Source organism: Pseudorca crassidens, chromosome 17 (assembly GCF_039906515.1).
Source record: "Pseudorca crassidens isolate mPseCra1 chromosome 17, mPseCra1.hap1, whole genome shotgun sequence".
Taxonomy (NCBI): Eukaryota; Metazoa; Chordata; class Mammalia; order Artiodactyla; family Delphinidae; genus Pseudorca; species Pseudorca crassidens.
In genome coordinates this window covers 75,286,919-75,313,360 of record NC_090312.1, presented here as the reverse complement: position 1 = coordinate 75,313,360, position 26,442 = coordinate 75,286,919, and the positions used below count along the sequence as shown (strand labels likewise).

The window sequence follows — 26,442 nt, the reverse complement described above, 5'->3', positions numbered from 1 at the left end:
GAATGTGCTCCCCTCGCCATATCATGCTTGGGGAAACTGGCAGTTCACAAATAAAAATAACAATTTTTTTTTGTAATACGTTCACTTGCTGGTCCTCATTTGTCATCCTTTTATTTGTTTTAGGCTATGAGCACATTAACTAATGCTTCTTAAAGCTGCCAAATTTTCTCCCTTAATTCTTGACTTGGAGCATCCTTTCCTTTTATTTTTTTTTCCACTTAGAGCACTTTGCTATACAAAATTTCAGAGAGCTTGAAAAGGTTAAATATCAGTCTGAACAGCATCAGTATGGCCACCACCACATTTCTCCTTCCTAAATAAAACTAGTGTAATTCAATAAATCATGTTTCATTAATAGCATCTTCAATGAATCTCTCTTAGAATTATCTTCTTGATTTCTTATTCCCAATGATTTTACTTAGTAAGTCAAATTTGTACCAGGTTTCACCTTGGAATAATAACAAATCGCAATTTTTAAATACTCTTAATGGAGCAACATGCTAGTGTATCTGGAAGTGGACCACATACTATCTAGCTTGCTTTATTTTTTCATTGCTCTCATTCTGAGTGTTCTGAAGTGCTATGTTGTTTGCCAAGAACTGATGGTGAAAAGGAAAAATAGCAAGAACCTCTTTGAGAAAAAAAAGAGGAGATAATTAACTAAAAGGGAAATCAAAACTAAGAATTACCTGGGGGGAAAAAAAACAATTATGAAGTCATTAGTGTTGCATTACTACGAGTCAAAGTTTAAAAAATAGCGAATACTTCAGACTTCTGTAAATAAATGCATAGCAGGATCCTATTCTGGCAGACCCAAAATATGGGGTAAGTAATTAACCTTCAGGTTGTCAGAATTGATACACAGCCATCATCGTTGTGTCTCCAGTGGTGTAAACCCCAAAGGAAAACATAATTCTTGTTGCTGTCACTCTCATTTGTGGCCCCAAATCACACAGAGAAAGTTTTTTCTGCTGCTTTTTCAATGCAGAATGCTGCCTATGAAATTGATTTTTGTAGAATAATAAGACAGCTGAAATGTCTTCTGAATGATAACATTGCAGAGTCCAGATTTAGGTATCACGTCATTGCATACTGAAATTCAATTCATATGTTCTACTGATCAGTTGAGACATTTTCTAAATTCTTGTGGTTGGTTGACATACATTCAAAATAATTATCATGGTAAGCTTAGGAATAACAAACTGATAACTGACCTCCAGCATAAAAGCGTTATGAGTTTAAGCATCAGTTCTCACCACATGTATTTCTCAGCTTTAAATGATTAAAAAAAAGTATAAATCCCCAAATTACCTTTACAAACTTGATCTCCACCCTGGGTATACAGAAGATTGAATAAATGAAATCTCAGTATTTACTGGGAATAAACCAGCAGTTGTCTGGGCAAGAAATGTAAGACTTTTATGTTGTTTGCTTAATATATACAATCAAACTATGAGATGAACATTTTTCTCTATAAACTTCATGAATTTTCTTAGCACTCATTTTCTTCATTTAAACTAACTTTTTGATCCAATTGTGATCCTTTCATAGACATGCACAGAAACATGCTACTTAGTTACATTAGTAACTTAGTTACATTATGTAACTAATGTAACTTAGTTACATTAAGATTACTAGTACAATCCTTATGGCTTTGTCTTACCCATTAGTATATTCATAGTGATTAAGCTAAAATAAATCAGCACAAAAAAGCTTTATTTCTTAGGACAAATGTGTCCACCTCGCGGAATCAATAATGTATTATTAGTATGTTTAATCGGCTTTCTGCCTAAATACTGCTTCTACCAGCTCTTTTCAGAAAGAGCACATGAAACGTTGTTTGTTCATTTTTATTAAAATATTTAAGTCTAGAATAGTTTCTTTTATTAAGTTACATTCCATTTTAAAATACTTCAGACACAACGACCCCACCAAAGTATATAGAACCATAATAGAAAGTGAAAGTTTAGTAATAAATGCAGTGTGGAAAATTATTTTAAGATTTTAGATAACAGGCAACATTTAAAAAATTTTATTTCTTCTTTGGAAGATAACAAGAGCCACGTATTTGATTCGAAAAAATGATTTGAGGGTAAGAAAAGGCTTGTTTTATCTTGCCTGGTAATAGATTTTTTTTCTTTTGCTGAATTCTCTGCGTGAATAACAAGAGTGGCAGCCATTTTCTCCCAGCTCAACATCAAAACCCCTTTCATCTGCTGTCTAAATGCAAACAAAGCAAACCTTCCACCAGGCCTTTCTTTCCAGATAAATTAAAACTCTCATGTCCTGGGGCCTAAATCGAGCCTACAGGCCTTCCCTAGATAAATCCTCTCTCAACCTGAAATCTTCTTGCCACACGTGCTCCTTGTAAGATAATTTTGCAGTAGCTAATCAATAATGCAACAGTAAATTGCATTTAAATAAACATTAGCAGCCCCTCTTAATGAATAAAACCTCATCTGCAATTTGTCAAAGTCAGAAATACTGGACTCTTTTGATATTCATTGGAATATTGGAAATTGGAGCTTTGACAGGTTTTATGTACATTGCAATTGCCATTGTGTGTATGTGTGTGTGTGCACTAAAAAAAAGGCTTATTTTTATACATCCTGGACTGAATATAGTGGAACGTACAGCAGGTTTCTAGACTGAAATTCATATGTCTGCTACCACCCTGGTTAAAAATATATCGAGATAATCCTGCTTTCCATTGCAAATTATGAGGCAACCAAGTTGTATGTACCTCATTTGAATTTTCTGACTTTAGATGAAAAAAATGTAGAAATTTTTACTCTGAAATGATAATGAGGGAAAACTACTTGATTTGATACTACGTGTATCATTATTTCTATATTTCACTGAAGAAAGTTATTATTATTAAGGAATTCTGAAATAATTATAGAAATTACAGAATCATTGACTTTCAGACCTAATATTTTTAATTTATAAAGATCCTTTTCTAAAAATATATATTTTCATGTAGATTATGAGTGTTATAACAGGCTTAATAAGTACAATTCCTTGACACTCACTTCTATTATTCTACAGAATGCTAACTTTTGGCTATTATTTTTAATGCTTTAAAAGGACTAGAAGCATTAAGACATATCGTTGGCTATAATCTGTGAGAAAGGATGTAAGACTGTATCCATGTGGTGTCGTATTTTGAGGTGCTCTGTGATTTTTTTAAAAAAAAATCCAATTTAATATCATTTTCTGGATCCTAAACGTATATATTTTAGCGGTCCAAACTAGAACATTCACTTCTAGTCAAAATTAATGCCATTTTAAAACTATGAAAATAAATAACACTTTCTCTTTTATAGGAATTTCAAAGCATTTAGTGTGGTAACAAAATGGAATAATATTGTGATATAAAGATTTGCTTGAAGAAGGAAGCTATTCTGTAGGAATATCATTAGAATTAAAGCCATTTTAATCTATATATTCTCTACATAATATTATTGGATTAGAAAAGGGAATTATCATGTTTTACAGACAGAAAATTTGGATGTCAAAGGACTACCTGTCAATCAGTCAGGGCTACACCCAAGAACCAGGGTTCAAAGCGCCCAATCAGTTTCTACACCATTTTCCCAGTTCACATACCAAATGGACATTCAGAGATGTCACTAAAATAGGCTGACAACAAAAAATTAAGGCTGAGAACGCATAGATAAATCAATAGGGTCGCTTTGACCCCTTAAAAACACCCTTCGAAATATTCACACTTTCATACATCTCATCATTGGTAAGGGCATCTCTAAATGACATGTTCAAAAAGATTAATTTAAACATGAGAAAATGATTAGTGTTCTAATTTGTTAACCTTTCTATCTGCCTCAACTCACAGTGACAGGTATCCTGATGTACACCACAGAGACATCAGTGGCATTCGATATGCCAGGCATCAAGAGCCACGCCTATTGCAAGCTCCAGGCATCAGGGGAACATCTGCTAATGCTTACCTCACTCATAGTTTAAGAGTAAATGGAGATGCAAAGCCAAGAGGCCTTACACTGGGAAAAGGTTATAAGCTAATCAAAAGTCTAGGCCTTGCTCCAATTTGTTGGCTCTTTCTTACCTTTTAGAGAAAGAAAATGGATGGTATGATACCACAAAACCCCAAATTTTGAAGCTCCATTCAAACTTAGAAAATCGTTGTAAAGTTAATAAGGGACAATATAGTTGTTCGGAATATTTGACCCTTGATTACTGAGAACGGAAGTGACTTTAAAAATTTGTACTTCAGTTAAAAAAAAATTTTCAACTTAATATTGTTTTAAAAAACACAGGTTTTAGGGACTTCCCTGGTGGCGCAGTGGTTAAGAATCCGCCTGCCAGTGCAGGGGACACAGGTTCGAGCCCTGGTCCGGGAAGATCCCACATGCTGCGGAGCAACTAGGCCTGTGCGCCACAACTGCTGAGCTTGCGCTCTACAGCTCGTGAGCCACAACTACTGAGCCCGCGCGCCTCAAGCCCGTGCTCCGCAGCAAGAGAAGCCACCGCAATGAGAAGCCTGCGCACCGCAACAAAGAGTAGCCCCCCGCTCGCCGCAACTAGAGAAAGCCTGCGTGCAGCAACGAAGACCCAACACAGCCAAAAATAAATAAATTTAAAAAAACAACAACACAGGTTTTAAATGTAAGAGCTAAAACTAGAAACCTCTAAAAATATGGAAGTAAGTTTTTGTGACCTGGAGTGAGGTGATGATTTCTTAGATATGACAACAAAAGCACAAGCAAGAAAAAAAACAGATAAATTTGGTTCATCAAATTAAAAACCTCTGAGTGCCAAAGACACCATTAAGAAAAATAAAGGAACCCATAGAAGGAAAGAAAATATTTACAAATTTTATATCTTATAAGGTGCTTGTAACCAGAGCATATAAAGAACTCTTACAACTCAACAATAAAAAGACAAATAACCTAGAAAAACATAGGTAAAAGATTTGAATAGACATTTCTTCAAAGAAAATACACAAATGGCCAATAAGCACATGAAAAGATCCTCAGCATCATTAGTCATCAGGGAAATGGACAACAAAACCACAATGCAATACTCCTTCATACTCACTAGTTTGGCTATAATCAAAAAGACAAATAATAACAAGTGTTAGCAAGGATGTAGAGAAATTGGAATCCTCATACACTGCTGGTCAAAATGTAAAGTGGCACAGCTGCTGTGGACTTTCTGAAAATTCCTCAAAAAAGTTAAACATAGAGTTACCATATGACCCAGAAATTCCACTCCTAGACATATACCCAAAAGAAACAAAAACATGTGTCCACATGAAAACTTGTACGCAGATACTCATGGCATCATTATTCAAGATAGTGAAAAAAGTGGAAACAACCAAATGTCCATCGACTGATGAATGGATAAACAACGTGCCTTATATCCATATTATGGAATACTATTCAACAATAAAAAGGAAGTACTGATACATGCTACAAGGATGAATCTTCAATACGTTATGCTTAATTGAATACAGCTAGTCACACACACACACGCCCACACACACATGCCCACACACAAAACCACGTATTGTATAATTTTGTTTATATGAAACTTCAAGAATAGGCAAATCCATTCAGATAGGAAGAGGATTACTGGTTTCCAGGGGCTAGACAGAAGGAGAAACAGGAGTAGCCCTTAATGGGAACAGAGTTTCTTTTGAGGGTGATGAAAACATTCTAAAGTTAGATGTCTGTAATGGTTGAACAACTGTGAACATCCTAAAAGCTACTGAACTGTAGATTTGTAAAAGGGTGGATTTTTTGATATGTGAAGGATATCTCAAAGCTGTTATTAAGTGCACATACATACATAAGCACAGGCTTAATCGAAGTTAGACAGAAATTAATTAGACCCTCAACTCTTCCATTCACCAGCTGGGTTATTTTGTGGATGGTGGCTTTTTATCAATAATGAATGTAGAAATCGAGAGCCCCCAGGATCCAGCCAATTATAAGGATTCAGTAAGTAAGAACATTGCTGTTAAGAGGATGGACTCGGCAACCAAACTGAGGGAAACCCTGGCTACATCACTTAGAAACGTCTGCCCTTGGCCACATTACTAATCTCTCTGTGCTAAAGTTTTCTAAGCTGTACGATGGGGGATAATAACTGTACCTACCTCATGAGGGTTGTCATGAGTTTTAACTGAGTTAATATAAGTAAAGTGCTGGGAGCATTTGAAATATTTAAGACATCAGTATCTGAATGCCAAGAAAGTAATACTTTCTCAAATTTCTTCATCGATTGCCCCAGCACTGTGAATTCCAAATGATAATTATTAGATTATAATGTTTACACTCAACCTTAAAGACTTTTAAATAGAGACATTAGAAAGTCATATTTACTGTACATGTACAAATGTAAACAAGCGATATTTATGTTAAGATGTGGGCCACTGACAAAGTCTGGCCCATCTATGGATGGTGTGTTCATACGGAAAATAGCAAGAGGCCCAGGGGCAAGGCTAAGAAAAAGTTTGATGTAGGTATTAAAAATCAATTTGCATTGAAAATATTATTTTATAGTCATGTTGAAGATACTAGAATTTCCTTAAGTAACAAGTTAGCCTTCAAAGCTCATGGGGAGTATTCAATAAAAATGTCTTTGAAGTGTTACGGTAACACATGAGTAATTTTTCAAAACCATTTAACCTGTTCAATTTTTTAGTCCCAAATAAAGCATGTCACTGTATTTCAGTGAGATCATTTTGATAATGAACTTTTAGACTACAAGATATTCTCAAATACTATAAATGTTAATGATATGACTGAAAAGCTTTTATGAAGTTATTCCCCCTAGTGAGGAAAAAAAGTGCAGGAGGGAAAAGAAAGCTGGTAAACATCATATGGCTTAGAAGCGGCAGGGTCAGGAACCAAACCAGCGTCTCTTAAATCCTAGGCCCAGGCTTCTCTCTGTTATGCCACAGCATCCCCAAAATAAAACCATATAACAAAACCTTAACGGTTTCAGGGTTCACCGACCACATGAAGGTAATTGTCTTTCTAGTATCTGTTGAGCTAAAACAAAGACAAAAGGCTATAGAAATTTAGTAGCACTCTTAATTATATTTTATTAAGCACATCAGTATCTCCATATATTTGAAAAAATAATAATTAACTCAGCAGAATAGGTTAGCACAGCTACAGCCCGTTCAAAACTCTTTTCAGAATTCGCTCACAGTTTTCACCATCCGCCCTTCAGGGCACAGAACTGATGATTTGCTGTTTAGGGTTTGGTCTGCTTTATTTGAGGCACCGATCAGCTGTTACCTTTGAAATAGCCCAAGCACAAAAGTAGCTTGGGATGTTGGCTTTAACCATCAATATCAATTCTTAGCGCAGTGGGAGGGGATTTAAGAGTTCATAAGGCCATATGGTAGTTCTATTTGTAGCTTTTTAAGGAACCTCCATACTGTTCTCCACAGTGGCTGTATCAATTTACATTCCCACCAACAGTGTAAGAGGGTTCCCTTTTCTCCACACCCTCTCCAGCATTTATTGTTTCTAGATTTTTTGATGATGGCCATTCTGACTGGTGTGAGATGATATCTCATTGTAGTTTTGATTTGCATTTCTCTAATGATTAGTGATGTTGAGCATTCTTTCATGTGTTTGTTGGCACTCTGTATATCTTCTTTGGAGAAATGTCTATTTAGGTCTTCTGCCCATTTTTGGATTGGGTTGTTTGTTCTTTTGTTATTAAGCTGCATGAGCTGCTTATAAATTTTGGAGATTAATCCTTTGTCAGTTGCTTCATTTGCAATCCCACTACTGGGCATATACCCTGAGAAAACCATAATTCAAAAAGAGTCATGTACCAAAATGTTCATTGCAGCTCTATTTACAATAGCCCAGAGATGGAAACAACCTAAGTGTCCATCATCGGATGAATGGATAAAGAAGATGTGGCACATATATACAATGGAGTATTACTCAGCCATAAAAAGAGACGAAATTGAGCTATTTGTAATGAGGTGGATAGACCTAGAGTCTGTCATACAGAGTGAAGTAAGTCAGAAAGAGAGAGACAAATACCGTATGCTAACACATATATATGGAATTTAAGAAAAAAAAAATGTCATGAAAAACCTAGGGGTGAAACAGGAATAAAGACACAGACTTACTAGAGAATGGACTTGAGGCTATGGGGAGGGGGAAGGGTAAACGGTGACAAAGCAATAAAGAGGCATGGACATGTATACACTACCAAACGTAAGGTAGATAGCTAGTGGGAAGCAGCCGCATAGCACAGGGAGATCAGCTCGGTGCTGTGTGACCGCCTGGAGGGGTGGGATAGGGAGGGTGGGAGGGAGGGTGACGCAAGCGGGAAGAGATATGGGAACATATGTATATATATAACTGATTCATTTTGTTGTGAAGCTGAAACTAACATACCATTGTAAAGCAATTATGCTCCAATAAAGATGTTTAAAAAAAAAAAAAAAAAAGAGTTCATAAGGCCAGCTAGACTAGTTGTGCGAAGCCCAAAATGAGGCCAGCGTATAGCATTTACCCCAGGATTTGGGTTAAACATTTTCACTTGTGGCCCCCAAATGACTACCAGCCTAGAGGATACCTAAGGATTGACAGAGCAGTTCAATAGGATACGAAAGAAACATTTCAATTAAACATTCACCATATGGGGGCTTCCGTGGTGGCGCAGTGGTTGAGAGTCCGCCTGCCGATGCAGGGGACACGGGTTCGTGCCCCGGTCCGGGAAGATCCCACATGTCGCGGAGCGGCTGGGCCCGTGAGCCATGGCCGCTGAGCCTGCGCGTCCGGAGCCGGTGCTCCGCAACGGGGAGAGGCCACAACAGTGAAAAGCCCGTGAACCGCAAAAAAAAAAAAATTCACCATAGCCAGTGGATCATAGACATTTTATGATGTGCATTAGGCATGGCTATGGGGAAATAATCTTAGCAGATTTCAGTAGTTCTTCCTCAATAACACAGTCATTAAAAAACAGAACCAGGATTCTAACCAACCCAGCTCTGACTCTAAATCCTATGGTCTTTCTACTATACCATGCTTCTCTTCAACAGATCCATCCATAAGGCTCTTTAGGGAACTAATGCAGTAACTTTCTAAGCCTACCCTCAGTCCTCTTAAATCGAAGCCAACCTGAAGTCACAGTTGGGGGACTTCAATAAGGGTATATAACTAATTCTTCCTAGAGTAGGGGAAGTATCCCCCGAGGATTGTCAAGGCTAGATTACGGAATCCTGCTGAGAGTTATATATAGCCTTGGCCTCCTGTACCAAGTTCAGTAATTGAATGTCTTGGATGAACTCACTTAACTTTTCGGTGCTGCAGTTTCCCCAACTATGAAATGAGAATTACCAAATAAAAAATGTGGCCCTTCAAACCTTCACTAGGTAACATAGAGAAGCTTCTCTATATGAAATTTCAAAAATCTGTAAGAATTTTAAAGAGAAATATAAGGTACCAAAAAGCAGATTAAAATGACCTAAATTTTGGAGAGGAGCAGCATTTTAAAATCCGGCTTAAAGGTAAGGACTTTCTGTCCTGGGTGTTATAATTAATTTCTCATTCGGACTAAGCTGGTTTGTTCCTCTAATCCAAATTAAAACAATGACATATTTAATAGAGTTAAATTACCAAGAAGAAAATAAAAATTGTAACCAAAATTGGTACGTATTTCACTCTTTGACCAATAAAGTTATTATTTCTGGAAATGTTATAGCACACCCAGAGATATAAATTTTGAAGTTTAAATTCTGCAATAGAAGCAACTTTAAACATAAGGTATAAAAAATAATGGTATTCAATTCTTGATGGACTCTGCGCTTTATAATATTGGTTTCTGTAGAAATTGAATCAATAATAAATAATCTCAGAACTAAGAAAAGAACTAATGCATAGGTGATCCCAGAGGAGCAGTCTATATATACCTACCCTTAGTAAATTAATTTTGTCATCCTTCCAAGTCCTTTTATGGGGGAGAAGGGAGCTTTTCTCCTATCTGGTTTGATTTTCTTTCATGAGCATACTTACCATTGCTTTTGTGTAGGAATGACTACGTACAGTAATTTTAGTTGTACTTGAGGCTAACTGCTAACAAATCGACACTGCTACTGAGTGACAAGAGGTTTATCAATGGAAATGTTACATTCTCAAATAGAATATTTTTAAATATACTGTCTATTTCTTATAAAACACTAGTATACACAGTAATGAGAAATTGTTGAGATTCAGGTAATTTTTCAAACGTACAGTTTCTGAGGGCAGCGAGTATGTCACATAGCCCTCAGAGCATTTTAATCTCCCAGACATCTTGGTGAATCTACTTAAATCCCACCCAAATTATGCCTCCTTGCTCAAGTTTTCTTATTCCAAATATTTGTCCCTTTTGGGGCGATACAGGCACTTGGTGACCAGAGTCCTTGGCAGAGGGCAAAACAGTGTCTGGGGATTCTCACTGGAGCCTTCAGGGAACAGCTGGGGAGGCTCTGGCCATGGAATGGAGTGGGGCCACTGGCAGGGTGGCCCCTTTGTTGATTTTTTCTCTCTTCCCCTTTGTTGATTTTTTTTTCTGTGCAGGGTGACATTCCTCTCCCTCACATCACCCTCTTCTTGAAATCCTTTCTAATCCCCTCATGAAACCCGCTCTTGGGTGGGACAGGACTTTTCTACCCCACCATAAGCACCAAGGAGCCAGGAACTCTGCTTCTACCTCATTAAAATAAAACAAACAAACATGTAAACATTCTGAAGTTTATGCACCCAAATTGCCGTGGACTGTCCTGACAATTCTCATAGCCTTTCTATAGGTTCTATATATTGCTTCTAAGCTGTCCCTTCCTCCATGTCACCTGCCCTGAAGACTTCCAGATAGATATGGAATTTAGAAAGTAAAAATGATGAATGAAAGCATTTTTATAAGAAATCAAATACTTTTCTTCTTGGGAAACATTCTAAATTAATTCAATAATCAGTTAAAAAAGAAAAGGAGGCCACTTACGGAGATTCATTTTGAAAATAATAGCTATTTTTTTCTATTTTCGAACACAAGTCACTGAAAACTTTGTGAATACAAAGTTTTGTGAATCATTCTTATTTTACACAAGGCAGGGTCACACATCATCACTGGTTTGGCTAGTAAAATCACTCACTAGCCAAATATTTTGTTAAGGAATTGGTATCTATTAAATACATCTTTGTAATAGTATACCTTCTCCTTTAGGGTTAGGGCTGTTTATTTAGGCAGGGTCTCTCAGTGCAGATGGGACATCCCGTTGCAAGGGTTCTCTTGCATAGTAATGATGAAAAAGCAAAACACACACAGCACACAGAACGGTGGCATTTCTTTCTTTAAACAACACTAGGGAGAGATTATCATACCTTTTATATAAATTTTCTAAAAAAGTATTGGGAGTATAAGGTAAACTACAACTAAAGAGAATATTCAATGAGAAAAGCTTGACCTCTGATCCAATTAAATATTTCACCTCGTTGGACCTCAGTTTTCCTCACATGAGAAATAAGGAATTTGGATGAAATGATTTCCAACGTCCATTTCTGATTAGGAGACAGGTCTCATCCTAAGCATCAGAAATGATTCCTTTTGTTATCTGCCCTTGACTCGATATGACTGAGGAGACGTGTCTCTGTACGTAATTAATACAGCATTTCAATGGTCTTTCACAACACTTGAATGATAATATACCAAAATCTTAAAGACATTTGTAATTTAGGAGAGTTCAGATAAGTTTGCAGCTTCAAGGAAGCTTATGCATAATATTTCCAAGAGAAAATTAGAGTCGGGGATTCATCGCTTTCCCTGGCTATTAAAGGGATGGGTCGGCTCTCAGCTGTAGCAGTGGAGTCTCACGCCTATGTGAGATATAGATTTGCAGATCTGCATTACAATGCCTTACACATGACCTTTGACATTCTATTAGGATGTCTTTGGAATTAGGCTCATAGAACAAAGATATGGTTACTGACTTATTCATTGCTCTAAAAAAAAAAAGAAAACGAAAGAAAGAAAAGAAAAACCTTTGGATGGTAAAGAGGTCTAGAAATTATTTCAAATCAGATACTCCTTTATATCTATAGTAATGGTTTCTCCTTGAACCATAAGCTTTAGTGTATCTAGGACGTCCTGAGGTTACCAGGATACAAAATTTCCTCTAAGCCAATTAGAACTCCCAAATCTGATTAATAGAAAGAGGTCAGATACTAACAGCCTTCTTTATCTAGTTCTACAAACACCTTAATATTAACAAATATATATGTTTACTTTTACAGAACCATGAATTTGCTTATTTTATTAAGTAAATTTATTACAATTTCTATAAGAAAAGAAGTACAAAAAGAGGTTTTCCTTTATCAAAATATAGCGTAAAAATGCAGTGTCTGGGAAACGTTTCTTTGTTCTTCTAAGATTTGACATGTTTGTCCTTAATGTAAAGGTATAAATGGGCAATGTTCTTATGCAAGGTTTAAATGAGGTTTTTAAATTATCTGTGAACGTAAATATTGTGATATACTTGCATAATTCAGTACAGTTGTCAAAATAGGATATTTCATAGAGTAAACAACATAAATGTAAGTTATTAAGATAGTTAAAAATCCACTACACTTTTGAGCGTACCCTCACAAACATACAAGCAAGATGATGAAATCTGAGCGACAAGACCTGTTTGCCTGCGTCGACTAGCCCAAGCTCTTGAATCTTCGGTAGAAGGGTCTTGCTATATTAACTTAAAGCCTTCCCAAGTGCTTTAGTTACTTCACCGCTTACTTCCTTTTCCTTTTTTTAATTTTCTCCTTTCTCTCTCTAGCATCACAGTTTCTGAGAGGATAAGCCAACTCAAATTGGGCCCTGGGAATTCTGTTGGTACCAGCACTTAAACGAGGATTAAGGAATGTGTCAGTGAAGGAAAAAAAAAAAAGAAAAGACTAAAAGATACAAACTGAACTTCTTCAAACAAGGCAGCTATACCTCTTCCATGAGTCAACTAAGAATAATGTGAATAGTATTGTGGGTGACTTGTTTAGGCCAATAAACAAAAACAAGGTAATGAAATCCATTCACCAGCTCTCTTATTGCCATGATGTCACACAGAAGAAAAAACCTCATCAGCTCTTCTGCAGACTCAGGCTTCATGACGTCAGCAGAAGGCCTCAAGTAATTTATAGCATTTTGTTTACTCTGGAGCCATTTGATATGTATTAATACATGCAGCAGCAGCTGTCTCTTTTACAAGAGAAGTGTGCTCACATGAGCTCTCTCACCCAAACTGAGAACATAAGCACACTCTAATAGCAAAAGAGGCAGCTGCTGCTGCATGAATTAATAGATTATAAGTTACTCTCTCATTTGTTATTCTTTTTTAAAATCCCACTCTCTTTTAGAAATAAAAACGCTCAAGGTTTTAAAAGAAATGAAAATTCTATAGAGAACTCATAGTTCGGTAGATACCACGAAGAAAATTATGTCAATTTTATTATGTTTTTAGGGATCAATTCATTTGTATACCAGAATTTTTCAAAATGAAGTATTTATTATTTTCAGAATTGAGGCATCTGGTGTCTTTGAAATGCTCAAAGCACTAAAAGAGAAGAAAAGGGGTTTCCTGATTCCAGTTCTGATGTAAGACTGACAGTGGGATTGTTCAATAGGTTATACATAAGACCAGAAATCAGCATTCATATTTTATTTATTCCAATCACCTTCTCAACATAAAAATACTATTTTTATAAATACTTAGGTAACATTGACTTTCAATCTACCTAGGAGTTGGAAATAGTTAATGGAAGTATTCTAAGCGCTTCAGTAACTTAGGGATTCCTGACTCAGAATATAACCCTTACTCACTGCAGCCAAAAGGGTTCAAGAGTTGTTGTTTATATTGCCTGTCTTTATGTCAATATACAGCTCAGCTACATCTCCATCTATATATTCTACTTTATGGCATGCTAAGTTACTAACAGCAAAAGCAGTTAATGCGATGAAACCCCAACATTTCTAAATAATCGAGATATTTATGATAATAGAATTTTTCATTTTGCTTGGGGTTGGTTAAGTTTAACTTATTGTCTGTTCATTTGTTGTTTTAATAAACTGGTTTTTAGAAAGCTGAGAGAGAAATTCTTTTTAGACAAGTGGAGAGTTGGTTCCATTTCCTTGATTCCTTTCAATTCCATTTTATAATTTCCTGTTCTTTTCAGTACTAAGGTTACATTTACATTTTGTAAATATTGTACTGTGTAAATCTTAGACGTCTAATTTTATGCATTATTTTATCATTGTAAAATATCTGCAAATGAGTCTTCTGTTTATCTAGGAATCTTAAGTATTTAATATCTTTTTTGATGTTATGCTAGCTCTGTTAACAATATGGCTCATTATTTAATTCAGAAAGAATTTAAAAGGTGTGAGGTTTGTAACAGAAAGTGCTATAGTGATTTGCATTGACCTAATTAGTTCATTTACATGTTGACCTTTAAAACCGATGAAGTTTTATAAACCCAACTTGTGGTTGTAACTACTGTACCAAAGAGATCTGCGAGTTGGGAGAGGAAACAGGGTAAGGTTGATAAAGAAATATTGATGATAAACTAAGGGGAGCACAAAATTAAAGTCATGTACTACCATCTAAATGAATTACATAAAGTCACCTTAGAAGGTGATATATTTTTATATAAAATTTTCAGAGCAGCCAATCAACCAACTGGACCTTTCTAATTGCTTATTTTTAAGTAAAAGTGGAAAAATAAGTATTTAGGCATCCAAGTTACAGTAGAATTTCATGTTTCTAAAATCACATCTAAATTTCTCGAATTATAAGCAAGCACTGAGTTCACGACATTCTCATAGACTTTGCAAGGATATTACTCAAAATTCAAAATCTTACAGACAATGTAAACATGCATCTTTTTTAGAAATAGTACAATCTTACATCATTTGAAAAAAACATAAATTTTCCAGTGGATCTGCAGGAAAATGATATGGACAGATGAGTTTAAATGAATTCCTGTGCCTGAATTACCAGGAATGGTTATATTAGGCCACCCTTCAAAATGCATGCCTCCCACACACACACGCCACCCCCCAGTCATCCCTTTAAATACCATACTCACCTCCCTCATTCGTCCTCCCACTCCTGGCCTTTTTGCCTACTCTTTCGCTGAAACTCCTGTCCCAATGAATCTCCCCTACAGCTCCAAGCACGAGCTTTCCACAGATGCCCTTCTTCGAGCATTTCTAGGTTGCTGGGTCACCCACGTGGGCCTCTCAGGTAAGGGCTGCTTTCCTCCTGTTTTCTGTGCTTTCCCCACAGAATTTGCAGAATGAGGGGTAGCCCAGGAAAGAGTAGTCAGACTTGTTCTTGCTGCCTCCGGCCCTGCCTCCTTCATAGTGAAATAGCTCATTTGATGTTTACACTCCTGTGAATATGTGACACTCTGTATTTCCATGTCACTATTATACAATATTTCCCTAGTCACTTTCTAGAATTTATTGAAAAGTTGAACAACTCAATCTTTTCCTTCAGCTCTCTTCTTGGGCAAGTTTAGAGTCTATGTGGATTACCCAACAACTTGGATTGAATTCCTTGACCTCCTCAAATTTAATGCCTTTCTGCCTTACTCCATTTCGGCCCCGCCCTCCCATGGCCTTATTTGGAACTTGGCAACACCCGAAACTGCCTGAGATCTCAAGCTCTGGTGTACAATGCCACGCACACACTTCACGTTCTTCATACTCTTGGCGAGCCTCCCCATTCCTACAGCTTCATCTGTGAACTAGGCTTAACTTCTCGCATCAGTTCTACTAGCTCGGAGACATTTTTAATGTGGATGCTCCAGGAGCCCTTAACATTTATCAGGATGCCAATGAAATTCTATGTGAAATAATAGTACAAAGGCATAAATTCTCTCCAGAAGTCAGCTCCTCTGACGTTCATGTCTCTCTTCATGGCATAACAATTCTCTCAGTTACAAAACATTATATTCACCTTTGATTCATCCCTTCTTCTTTTGAAATAACTCTTGAATACCTCTCACTTTTTCAATACCAACTTCATTACCATAGTCTCTATCACCATCGACCTAGAGAGAAACAATTGTAATAACCTCCTAAAATTTCTCCCTATCTAGCATCATGATTTCCACAGAATTCAATAAATATCTGTAAAGTAAATTCATGCATGCATGCATGAACGAGTCTCCCCAGAACGAACGAATCCTGTTGTTGTTCAAAAACTTTATTAATTCCACTTTCTAAGGAACAAAAACGGTCTTTAGCCAAATATTCGAGTTCTTCTCTCGTCTGATCCCAAGCTTTTTTCTAGCCACTTCTCCTTTATGCACAATTCACTCTCACTCAAACACTTCCTAAGCCAGTGAGTCTCAAAGAATGGTCTGCAGACCATCGGCATCTCCTTGGGAACTTGTTAGAAATGAAATTTTGGGAGGGGGACCACCCAAGACCTGATGAATCAGAAACACCGGGTGATTTAGATGCATGCCAAAGTTTGAGATTATGTTTTCAGCATCACATGCATGTTAATATCATTTTTTGCACTTGTAATACCCCCCCTCTACTTTTCTTTTTATAAAAATTATACTCCTGTAGTTCAAAGCTCAAATCAAATGTTATCTTTTCTCCTTGCTTTTCCAGTAGCATATACTTGACAATTCTGCTTAACGGTCACTTCTCTGAACTCCCATATAAGGTGAAGTTCTTTGTAAAGTGTTAATGGCACTCATAGCATACTATGGGTAAGCTATACTAACTATGCTTACTTACTCCCCTCTCATTCAGCCCATACCTCATTAAAATCTTGATTCACTACTGATTATGTCACTGACCTGGTTGCTCTAAAGTCACCAATGATTACCCAATTTACCTAAATCCCATGGATTTCTTTTCTTTTTTTTTTTTTTTTAACCCCTGACTTCTCTGGAGCCAATGTGCACGGTGGGCCACACCCTCCTTCAGGAAAATTTTCGCCTCTTTGAATTCTGTGATGACTTCCTCTCCTGGCTTTCCTCTTAATTCAACAGCCACTCCTTCCTGATCTCTTCTGCAGATTCTAACTCCTCCATTTTTCTTTTAAAAGTGGTTGCTCCCAATGAATTAATTCTTAGTCCTTTCTTTTTATCACTCAGTGTACTCTCTTACTTACATACTCTTAGTTTAAGACCATCCAAGACGCTTAAATCTGTCTCTCTGCCTTAGCACTCTTAGATGCCTGATAGAAACCTCTAACCATCTAATATCTCTATCTTGATACCCCACCAGCATCTCAAATTTAATATATCAAATTCATAGTTTTCACCTCCCCTCCTGTATTCTGGAAACCTTGGCTTTATCCTAAACTCCTCCCGTTAACTCATCGCATCCCCAATTTGAAACATCTTTTAAGTCAAAGAAATGAAAATTTTGTATCTCTACGTGCACTTCTTCCAATAATTCAGTTTCCATTGTCTCATTCAGGCTTCAACACTGTTCATCTCCTAGAGGGTCTCCTCTTCTTTCAGCAAGGCTGCCATCTTCAGCCCCCTCCTCACTCTTTCTTTCACAATGTTTCGAAGTACTTTTTCAAAACTGCAAATCTGATCATGACACTTCCTTTCTTAAGATCCGTTAGGAGTTTCCCACAGCCTTCGGAACACAATGCCTTAGCTTATCACTTTAGATTTAAAATGGACTATCTCCCACTGATTTGTCTAAGCTTATCATCTGCGAATCTTTGCTCAAAGATGTCACTCTCCTTCAAATTTCCATTTGTCCCTTTGTCTTGTTCTTTGTCTAACTAATCCATACTGACTCACTTGAGAAGTACTCCTGGATATCCCTCCAATGCCTTATTTTATTGTCCTTCTTCTATGCTTCTATATAGCACTTTAGGTATAATTTTTGTCATAGTTTTCCATGTACTCTAATTTCCTTCCTCCACTCCTAGTTTGAGATCTGCTCAGGGCAGGGAATGTGTTTCATTAGACATTGTAGCCCTAACTCCTAGCAGAACGCCAGCTTCCTAGAAAACCCTCACCAGATGTTTATTGAATGAATGAAGTCACATGAGTACAGGGATGCTATCATAAGTTAGAGGTATAAAGCTTTCTAAAAGGCAAGTAACTCTGAGTATACTATATTCACTAAGGTAATTAATTAGTAGCCATATCAATGATTTCTGTCCAATTTATTAAACAAATTTCTGATCCCAAATATTTCAAAATTAAAATGTGCCAATTATCTGTATTTTGAGGTGTGGATTAGAATGAGGATACTATGAGACTTAAGAAGCCTAAACTTTATATTTCATCATGTTGCTTCACAAAAGTGCGCTACAGGCTTTGGTAATAGGTTCATATCTATAAACAAGCAATCAACGCTGAGGCCAAAGCTTTAATGTATCAAGGTTAAAGGCAAGCTCCAATCCAGAAGGAATCATGACATCTGTCCATTTATCTATCTATGTATCTATCCATCTAGACAGGTTTGTCTATCATCAGTAAAACTGAAACTTAACAAGTATCCTAAGAAAACACACATAATTGAAAATAGAGATGTGGCACTTTCGTGAAACGCTGGTGACGGCAACTCAGTGATGGAGTCTGTGAAAGTGTATCTCCCTCACTATGCTGCCTAGGGAAGAAGTTGTAGGAAGAGTCTCATGATTAAAGTCTGTCCCCCATCCAACTGCCAGCAATAAGTACATTTAAATTTCTCACTTGTACTTGGAACAGGGCTACAGATTAAATAGATACAATTCAGCCAATATTTACAAAGCACATACTACGTGCCAGGCACTTTTTGGCTACTGAGAATTTAACAGTGGAAAAATTTGTTAAGAACACAATCCTCATTGTAACATGGAAACAGGACTTAATCAAATAACTAAGGTTTATATCACATACCTACCATTTCCTAGAGTTAGTGTGTTTCTAGGACCACTCATCCATTACCTACCTGTACTTCAGGTTGATCACGTCAGTCACGTCAGCCTAGAGGCAGTCAAATATATGAATCCTCAGCCACTTACGTCGCAACAAAATCTTGCTGTATTTTATGTTTTATAGGTATTTAAGTCCTATAATTTTAGCAAGACCTAAACTTGTGCTTTCTTATTTTATTAGAGAAATGATAAATTATTAGTTTTTTGCCATTCAGTGTCATCACTTTAATAGATTCACAGGTAGGTAGCGAAGAGCAGTGATTCCAGTACTGGAAGCTAGGAAATGTAGAAAGAGGAAGAGATGCAGCAAAGCGAATGTGCATCCACGTTAACCTCTTCTTACTTTGCAGAATAGGTAACTCATTCCCTGATTTGGGACTGCTTTTTTTTTCTGAGTTCATGGGTCCCAGAATGCCCCTGAGTTCAGAGGACCATCTTGTGTAAGTGTCACAATGGTCTTCAAAAGGCAGAGGTCTCTGTATGGGTGATTGTAGAAGTTCAGATAGAATTTTAAAGAAGTCAGCCCTTCTCTGGGCAGGAGGAAGATGCTCTCAAAGGTCAATGAATATTTCCTCATGTTCATGTTTGTAAAGACCTCCTCATTACAGCTTCTGATTATATTTAGCACTACACACTAATATTAAACCAAAACAGGATAATAGCAAATTTCAAGTGAAGACCTTTAGAGTCAGGATATCCAGCTTTACACTCAAGGCTATAAAACAACTCAGCTGTTATTTTTCTCTCATATTCTTAGACCATGAAGACTAAATAAATGCAATAAACAAGTGGATGTGGTATACCATGGCAGGGATTCAGAATATATTCTTTCATTAAAAGTAAACATTTACGTATTAACAATGTACAACATTGGAACTCTTTCTAATGGGAGTCAGAAAGATTGTCTGTTCTAAACACTGTAGAAAGGAGACCATTCCAATAGTTATGGTGACTGCTGAATTCCTACATGACACATACCATCACATCCAGTCCTCAAGGAAAACAAGTGCTTGGAAATAGATTCCACAATTGGAAGGGTGCAGATTCCTCAGGGTTTTAACTCTAGAATTAATACATGGCATTTTCTTCTGAGGGATAAGGCCTGGACATGGTTATATCCATTGGATATATCGTAGAAAATGGACCAAGAAGATTTCATTTAGGGACAATCCAGTCAAATTAACCTAAGAGATCAATTCAATCTCACCCATCTTCCTTCTCAGCCCCCAGAATCATTTCTTCATTAGTCATACTTCTACTTATCCACTTCTCTTTCACAGACTTTCTATAACTATGCTCTTTTTATGTGGATACTACTTCAGAGGGTGTACAAGAAAAATAATGGAAATGAAGTTGAACCCAGTCAAATTTGCAATTGGTTAGTAGCTCTAGATTTCAATGGGGAATGAAGTTAAAATTACTTGCTTTAAAATGAGTCTTGGTAATTCGTTGTAAAATTTAATTGTTCATGTTTTCCCTACTCCCAGTTACCAAGGTTAAACAAAAATTTGTTGTATTTCTTTGATTATCCATTTCTTCCTATTGGGGGAGGAGAAGAAGAAGGCACATTTGCATTTAAACTTCAAAAAAATTGAAGGTTCTGAAACTTTTATAAATACCTTTTAAAATATCGTATTCCAGCAGCTATAAACTCAAAGTTAAAAAAAAACAACAACTCCCTTTTTCCTTCCAAAGAAATGTTTTTTCCACAGTAACCAGTGTTCTATTTATAATTTTTTATTCATGTATCACGTATATAGGCTTCAGTTATTCTAAATTCCTAAAATTTTAGCCTACTAAAGTCTCATTTGGGCCAGAAAAAAAAATTCAAGGCATCAACTTTATTTCTAGAAATCTTAAGTAATTCTTAAAATATCACAATCAATTTAATTTTTGAGGAGCCAGTATTAAATAAATAAAATGAATTTAAGATACTCATTCAATGACCCATTGTCTAAGTAAGCTATTGACCATGCTGTTATCATCTAGGACTCAAACAAGTACCCCTCTCATATCTTGCAAGTAAGACCAAACAAACAATTAAGTTTTTAGTCCAACAAACTGCTAGAAGCCAAGTGAACACAGAAAGAAAAGAATATTCCATTCTGTTCTCGAAGAAGCTAGTCAGGAGGAGCATTAGAGATACCGGACGGTACTAGCTTAATTCAATTCAATTCAATTTAATTCAATTCAGTACATTTTCAGCACCTCCTATTTGAAGGGGCCAAGATAGTGGAACAGATCAGACGTTTAGAAATCCAGACTTGGAAAAGACTTTGGAAATCATCTAGTCCATTGTGCTTCAAGCTTCATTCCAAGGCAGTACCTGAAGAAACCTGAAAGAGGTGACAGGAAGGCTAAGTGGGGGAGGTTCTGAATGAATTCCCTTCCCTCTTTGGCAGGAGATGCTTTGCTTTGAACTGTTATATATTGCAGTAACAAATAAGATTTTAATTCTAAAATGTTATTGTTACTAAAAATGTTTGAAAAATCTCTAATTTAGCCCATTGCCCAAAATGTACAGATGAGGAAACTGAGATGGAGAGTTAAGTCACTGCCAAGGTCTTCATAAATGCTTTATGGCAAAATTAGAAGCTCCAATTAATACAGTTTTCAAGTCACCACAGAGTCATGGAGCCTAGGTCAGTGCCTTGTAAGTGTTAAGAGTTTAAAAAAGATTTGCAGGAAGATAGCTAGCTAGCTAGCTAGCTAAATTGATAAATTATATCCAAGAGATTCTATCTTCTTCTTCTTTATAGCACATTGCAAGAGTCTCATTGACAGAAAGCGCATGATGGAGACATTATATCAATTGCATATACCCTTAGGCTCACTCCGAGCCTTAGGAGAGGTAAAATGAAGGGAACAAAACAACAAGTATAGAACATGAGATCCAAAGTTTGAATTTAATGGGAAAGCAAAGAGAAAGCCTCCAAAAGAAAATAAGAAATGGTGTGTGTATTGGTTGTATTGCAAATGGAATGGAGAATAATGAAAGGAGTGCTGAAAGCCAAACTGAGGGTGGAGATGGGGACCAGAATAAGAAAAAGAATTTATTTTGAGAGGAAAATAATATTAATGGCCATAATAATAATAACCACCAAAATGTAAGTGCATATCAAATGTGCACATATCAACACATGACCTAAAAAATTCTTTTTGTCTTTATATATTATTATATGTTTCAGATATTTTGTAAACCAGACCACTTTAATGGCCTCCTATCTATAAAACATGCACATTCTGCTGTTTTTCCAGTTGAAATGGGCATGCACAGCACATGATTCTACTAGTGATGGACCTTTATGATGTATTTGGCTGGATGACAGATGCACTTGGTATCTAAGGAACAAAGAAAAGCTGTATAACTCATGCTGGGATATTGAACCTTAGACTTTAATCTCATTAGCCTGAGCTAAGTAGCTTCATTTCCCCAAGTAAATAAGACCTACGGAGAAACTAAAAATTCACCCTAAATGTTTTTGCATGCTTCGGAGAACAAGAACACGTTATAAATATGCATAATTCAAATCAACCTGAAGTCAATTCGATGTGCTACTCACAGTTAGCAAACCTTAGATTTCAAAATATCATGAAGGAACAAATATGAAGATAAACAAATGTGGTTTATTGTCTACCCCTACATTTTCTCACCCTGGCGTCAGCCATAGCTCCCATCTACCTGGCCTGTATCTCCCAGGTAGATGTTTCTATGATTGCCAATAAAAATCATTATTTTCAATTTCCCCAGTTACCCACCTTTCACTTTGAGAAGGTCTCATTCTGAAATACACAGAGGAGGTAAATAAGAGGATAACATAACCTTAAGAACACTAGAGGCGGTACCAGAACAAGAATGTGAAATACAATAAAAAGGTTTTTTTAAAAAATAAAAAAAAAACACGATAGCTTTAATTCTTGATTTATATGATCTGAAATTGTAGAGGAACATTAAAATGAAATGTTACACCTGATGAACATTATGCGGCAAAGGGAATTCAAATACACATTGCAATATATTAGTTTACACTACAAGGGAAAAAAGCAACAGAAAAATTATGAGCATCACAAAGGCACAAAGCTCACTTTAAGTAACTGAAAACAATTGACAAAACTTATTCATAATTATTGTAACTCTAGTTCTCAGTTGACGAGCATGCCTTGGTGGCCTATTTAGCTTAACGCCAGATTGATATTTAATACCACTGTAGTGACATATCTTGTTAAGACAGAGTATAATGGGATTGTCCAAAAAGTTACTTCAAATTACAAACCTTTGTTTTTATCTGAGACATTCCATTAAGCTACACATTCTCCAGAGAATAGCAATATTTAAATATGTGACGTTGTGTCACATGAACACGATCTTCTTTTGTGAAGAAGCACGTACTAAGTCTACTGGAGAGGAATTCTTTATGAAAATATTTGGAATTTCCCCCCTCATCCCTAGCTCAAACTTTTAAATAAGAGTGTGATAAATCATCTTTTCAATTGAGAAACATTTTTCTAATATCTTTCAGGAAACTTTTAATTTCCTATATATCCACAGTTCTCTAGTCAACAGCTCAGATAATAAAATGCACGTTCATTAAATTCGTGGCACCGAGTTGGGCACACCGTCTAATACTTTGAGAGACAGTATTATCATTTCAAATGACCTCAACATCTTGTAGAGATCAGAAACAAAAGGTAAAGAAGAGAAATTGAAATTCAAAAGGCAAACCCAGTTTCATAGAACTAGATGTGGGTATGGGGAATAAGTAAACAGGTAATGATTCTGGTAGAACTTTATCCACAGTATTGGAGAATTAGAAATTGAATGATATGATAAGGAATGCAGGGATCATTGAGTATTCTGTTATTGCATCTGGTCAGGGTTGGGGCTCTCCACGTCAAGATGATATTAAAAAACTCATCCTTTAGAAGGAGAAATATCTACACCAGGGGTTGGCAAAATGTAGCCTGCCTGTCAAATCCAGTCTGTTGCCTGCTTTAGTAAGTAAATAAATTTTTACTGGGATACAGTCACGCTTATTCATTTCTGTATTGTCTTTGGCTACTTTCACGTCAAAATAGCGGAATTGAGCAATTACTGCTGACTGTGTGGCTCACAAAGCACTTATTTACGACCTGGACCTTTACAGAAAAAGTCTGCCAATCCCTGGTCTAGACACTGCATACACACCAACATTATCTCTGGAATAGCAGGATTGGTAAATCTTCCAAATCATTCCAACAACAAGCATTCCATCTATAGAAGCACTTCATCATTCATTTTGCTACTGCTTTCTACCTTACTTCATAAATTTCAGATTTTCTCTTCCTTCATATAACACAAAAGTGATATGTCTTGGTGAGCCAAAAGCATTAACTCTGTGCTAAGTTCTGAATGATCTTTAGTTGGCTTCTCTCTTCTCTAATTCTTTTGATTATCCTGGTCACTTCTAGCATTTATGCAGATGACACAACATTATAGCTTCAAAGTCCTTGACCTACTTATCTTCAAAACTCTTGCTCACCTTTTTTGAGACATTTTCACTCATATACAAGGTAGAAATAAAAGTGCCAATCACCTCAGATTGTTTGGAAAATCAGTGAAATAAAGTCCAGTAATAGTGTTTGTCACATGGTGATTTAAAAACTAAAATTGGAGAGGACCCAAGGTATCAGGGTGTGGTACAATGACTCCTGTGGCTCCTTTCACCGCTATTCCTCCTTGTCTTGGTACCCCCATCTTGTCTTGGTACCCAGGGATGCTTCCATACATCTACTATCTGTTTATAACACATACTTCTTACCTTCATGCTTCAATGAAATCTAGCTTCGTTCTTTCCACCTCCACCCTTGTCCCCACTTAGTTCTCAAATTTCTAGCTGATATAGGACTATCATTCAACCCCCTGCCATTTCTCCACTCCCAATGGCCCCCGAATAAAGTAAATAAATAAATACATGAAACAGGAAGTTGTGTTGGAATTCTCCAAATCCCATTGCCATTTTCATATCTCTACTTTTACATGCCTATCCAAATTCTCTTCTCCTTCAAGTCCAGTGACATCGTGCTACACTATTTCCTATTTTTCTTTCTCATTGTAATCTGCCAATTACAAAACTACCTCCTCTGATTTGGTACTGCCTCACATTCCCTATATCCTCTCTTCCAGCATCAACCTAGTAGATTTTATCAACCATGCAAATAATAAATTCAATCATCTATTACCAAAATTTCTGGAGCTTCTCAACTCAAACGGTCTCCTTCCATCCTCCCAGTTCAGTCATACACTTTTGTGGTAACTTTGAATTTTGTTATCAAAATTTGTGTCTGTCCCATTTCTGAACTATTTGGCTCCAACAGTTTATATTCAGGTCACAACTTATATCCTCCCATTTTCTCAATCCCTCACTTTCACTTCATCTGCTCAAAACTCACTAAGATGTCAAATAAATTTAGATCCTCTATTCTTTCCCAGTCTCTCATCCTTTGCAGCCTCTAGTTTCATGTCTTTTCCCATCTAGCACAGACATCACACTCCATCATAAAATCTTTATCACCAAATGTCATTTTGCCACATTCACTACAAATCCTCATTCTGGAATAAATCCAAACATCTACCTCCTGGGGATGGGCACCAACGACAGTCTCTGTAAGAATGGACCCAGTAGAGAGAGGGAGCAGATCTGGGGAACAAATGATACAGTAGGCATTTTTTTTCTCTAACCAACTAATCCTCTGAGTCCTAAGTTTGTCATTGTTATTCTGTTAATAACATGGATGGTAAATTAGGGTTCATTGTTGACTCTTTCCATACTCTCACCTATTATATTTATCACTATCAATATCTACATTGGTTGATTCCTTTATGTTTTTCCTGTTGTCATTGAAATTGTTTTTACCATTTAATATTTAAATCATTGCAAAATATTTTAACTCATTGCTTTTTCCTCGCCTCTTACCCAACCCTGCCGCATTAAATTTCTTAAAGTAATACATTGTTCATATCTCTATAATTCTCAAAAGTCTCCAGTGCGTTCCTTTGGCATTTAGAATTAATTTCATTACCCTTGGCCTCATACTGAGGAGTTCCAGAATCTGTTCAACACACCCATATTCCAATTTGTAATTACCCATCATGCTCCTATATACTGCTTATGCTTTTTAACCATTCCACAACATACTTTGCATCTACTTTTCTAACCTTCATGCTTTTACTCATGTTTTTCTGCTACCTGAAGTGTTTTCCACCTTTTCCTCATCATCTCTGCCTTGTGAAATTCTTCCTGTCATTCAAAGACCCTTCCAAATGTCACCTCTTTCATAAGGTACTTCCCACACCTGAACTGTCCCTCTCACCTCTTGTCCCTATAGCCCCTTGCTACAGAAAGTGTGGTTCCTGAACCAGCAGAATCAGCATCTCCTTGGAGCTTATGAAATTGCAGTATCTCTGGCCCCATCCCAGACCTACTGAATAAAATTCTAAATTTAAAAGAAGA

At 36.6% G+C, this 26,442-nt stretch overlaps 1 long non-coding RNA gene across 3 annotated transcripts in view; it reads right to left on the bottom strand.

Annotated features, from left to right (window-relative positions):
* The window catches only part of LOC137209856 (uncharacterized), a 395,103-nt gene that overhangs the window by 274,890 nt on the left and 93,771 nt on the right, over window positions 1–26,442 (bottom strand). Inside the window, exon 1 of one of the 3 annotated variants that reach the window (XR_010936140.1) lies at window positions 15,129–15,258. The exons of the other annotated variants lie outside the window; for them this stretch is intronic. This is a non-coding gene — a long non-coding RNA (uncharacterized lncRNA). Of the gene's footprint in view, window positions 1–15,128; window positions 15,259–26,442 lie in introns of those variants that run through there. 3 annotated transcript variants of the gene reach the window in all.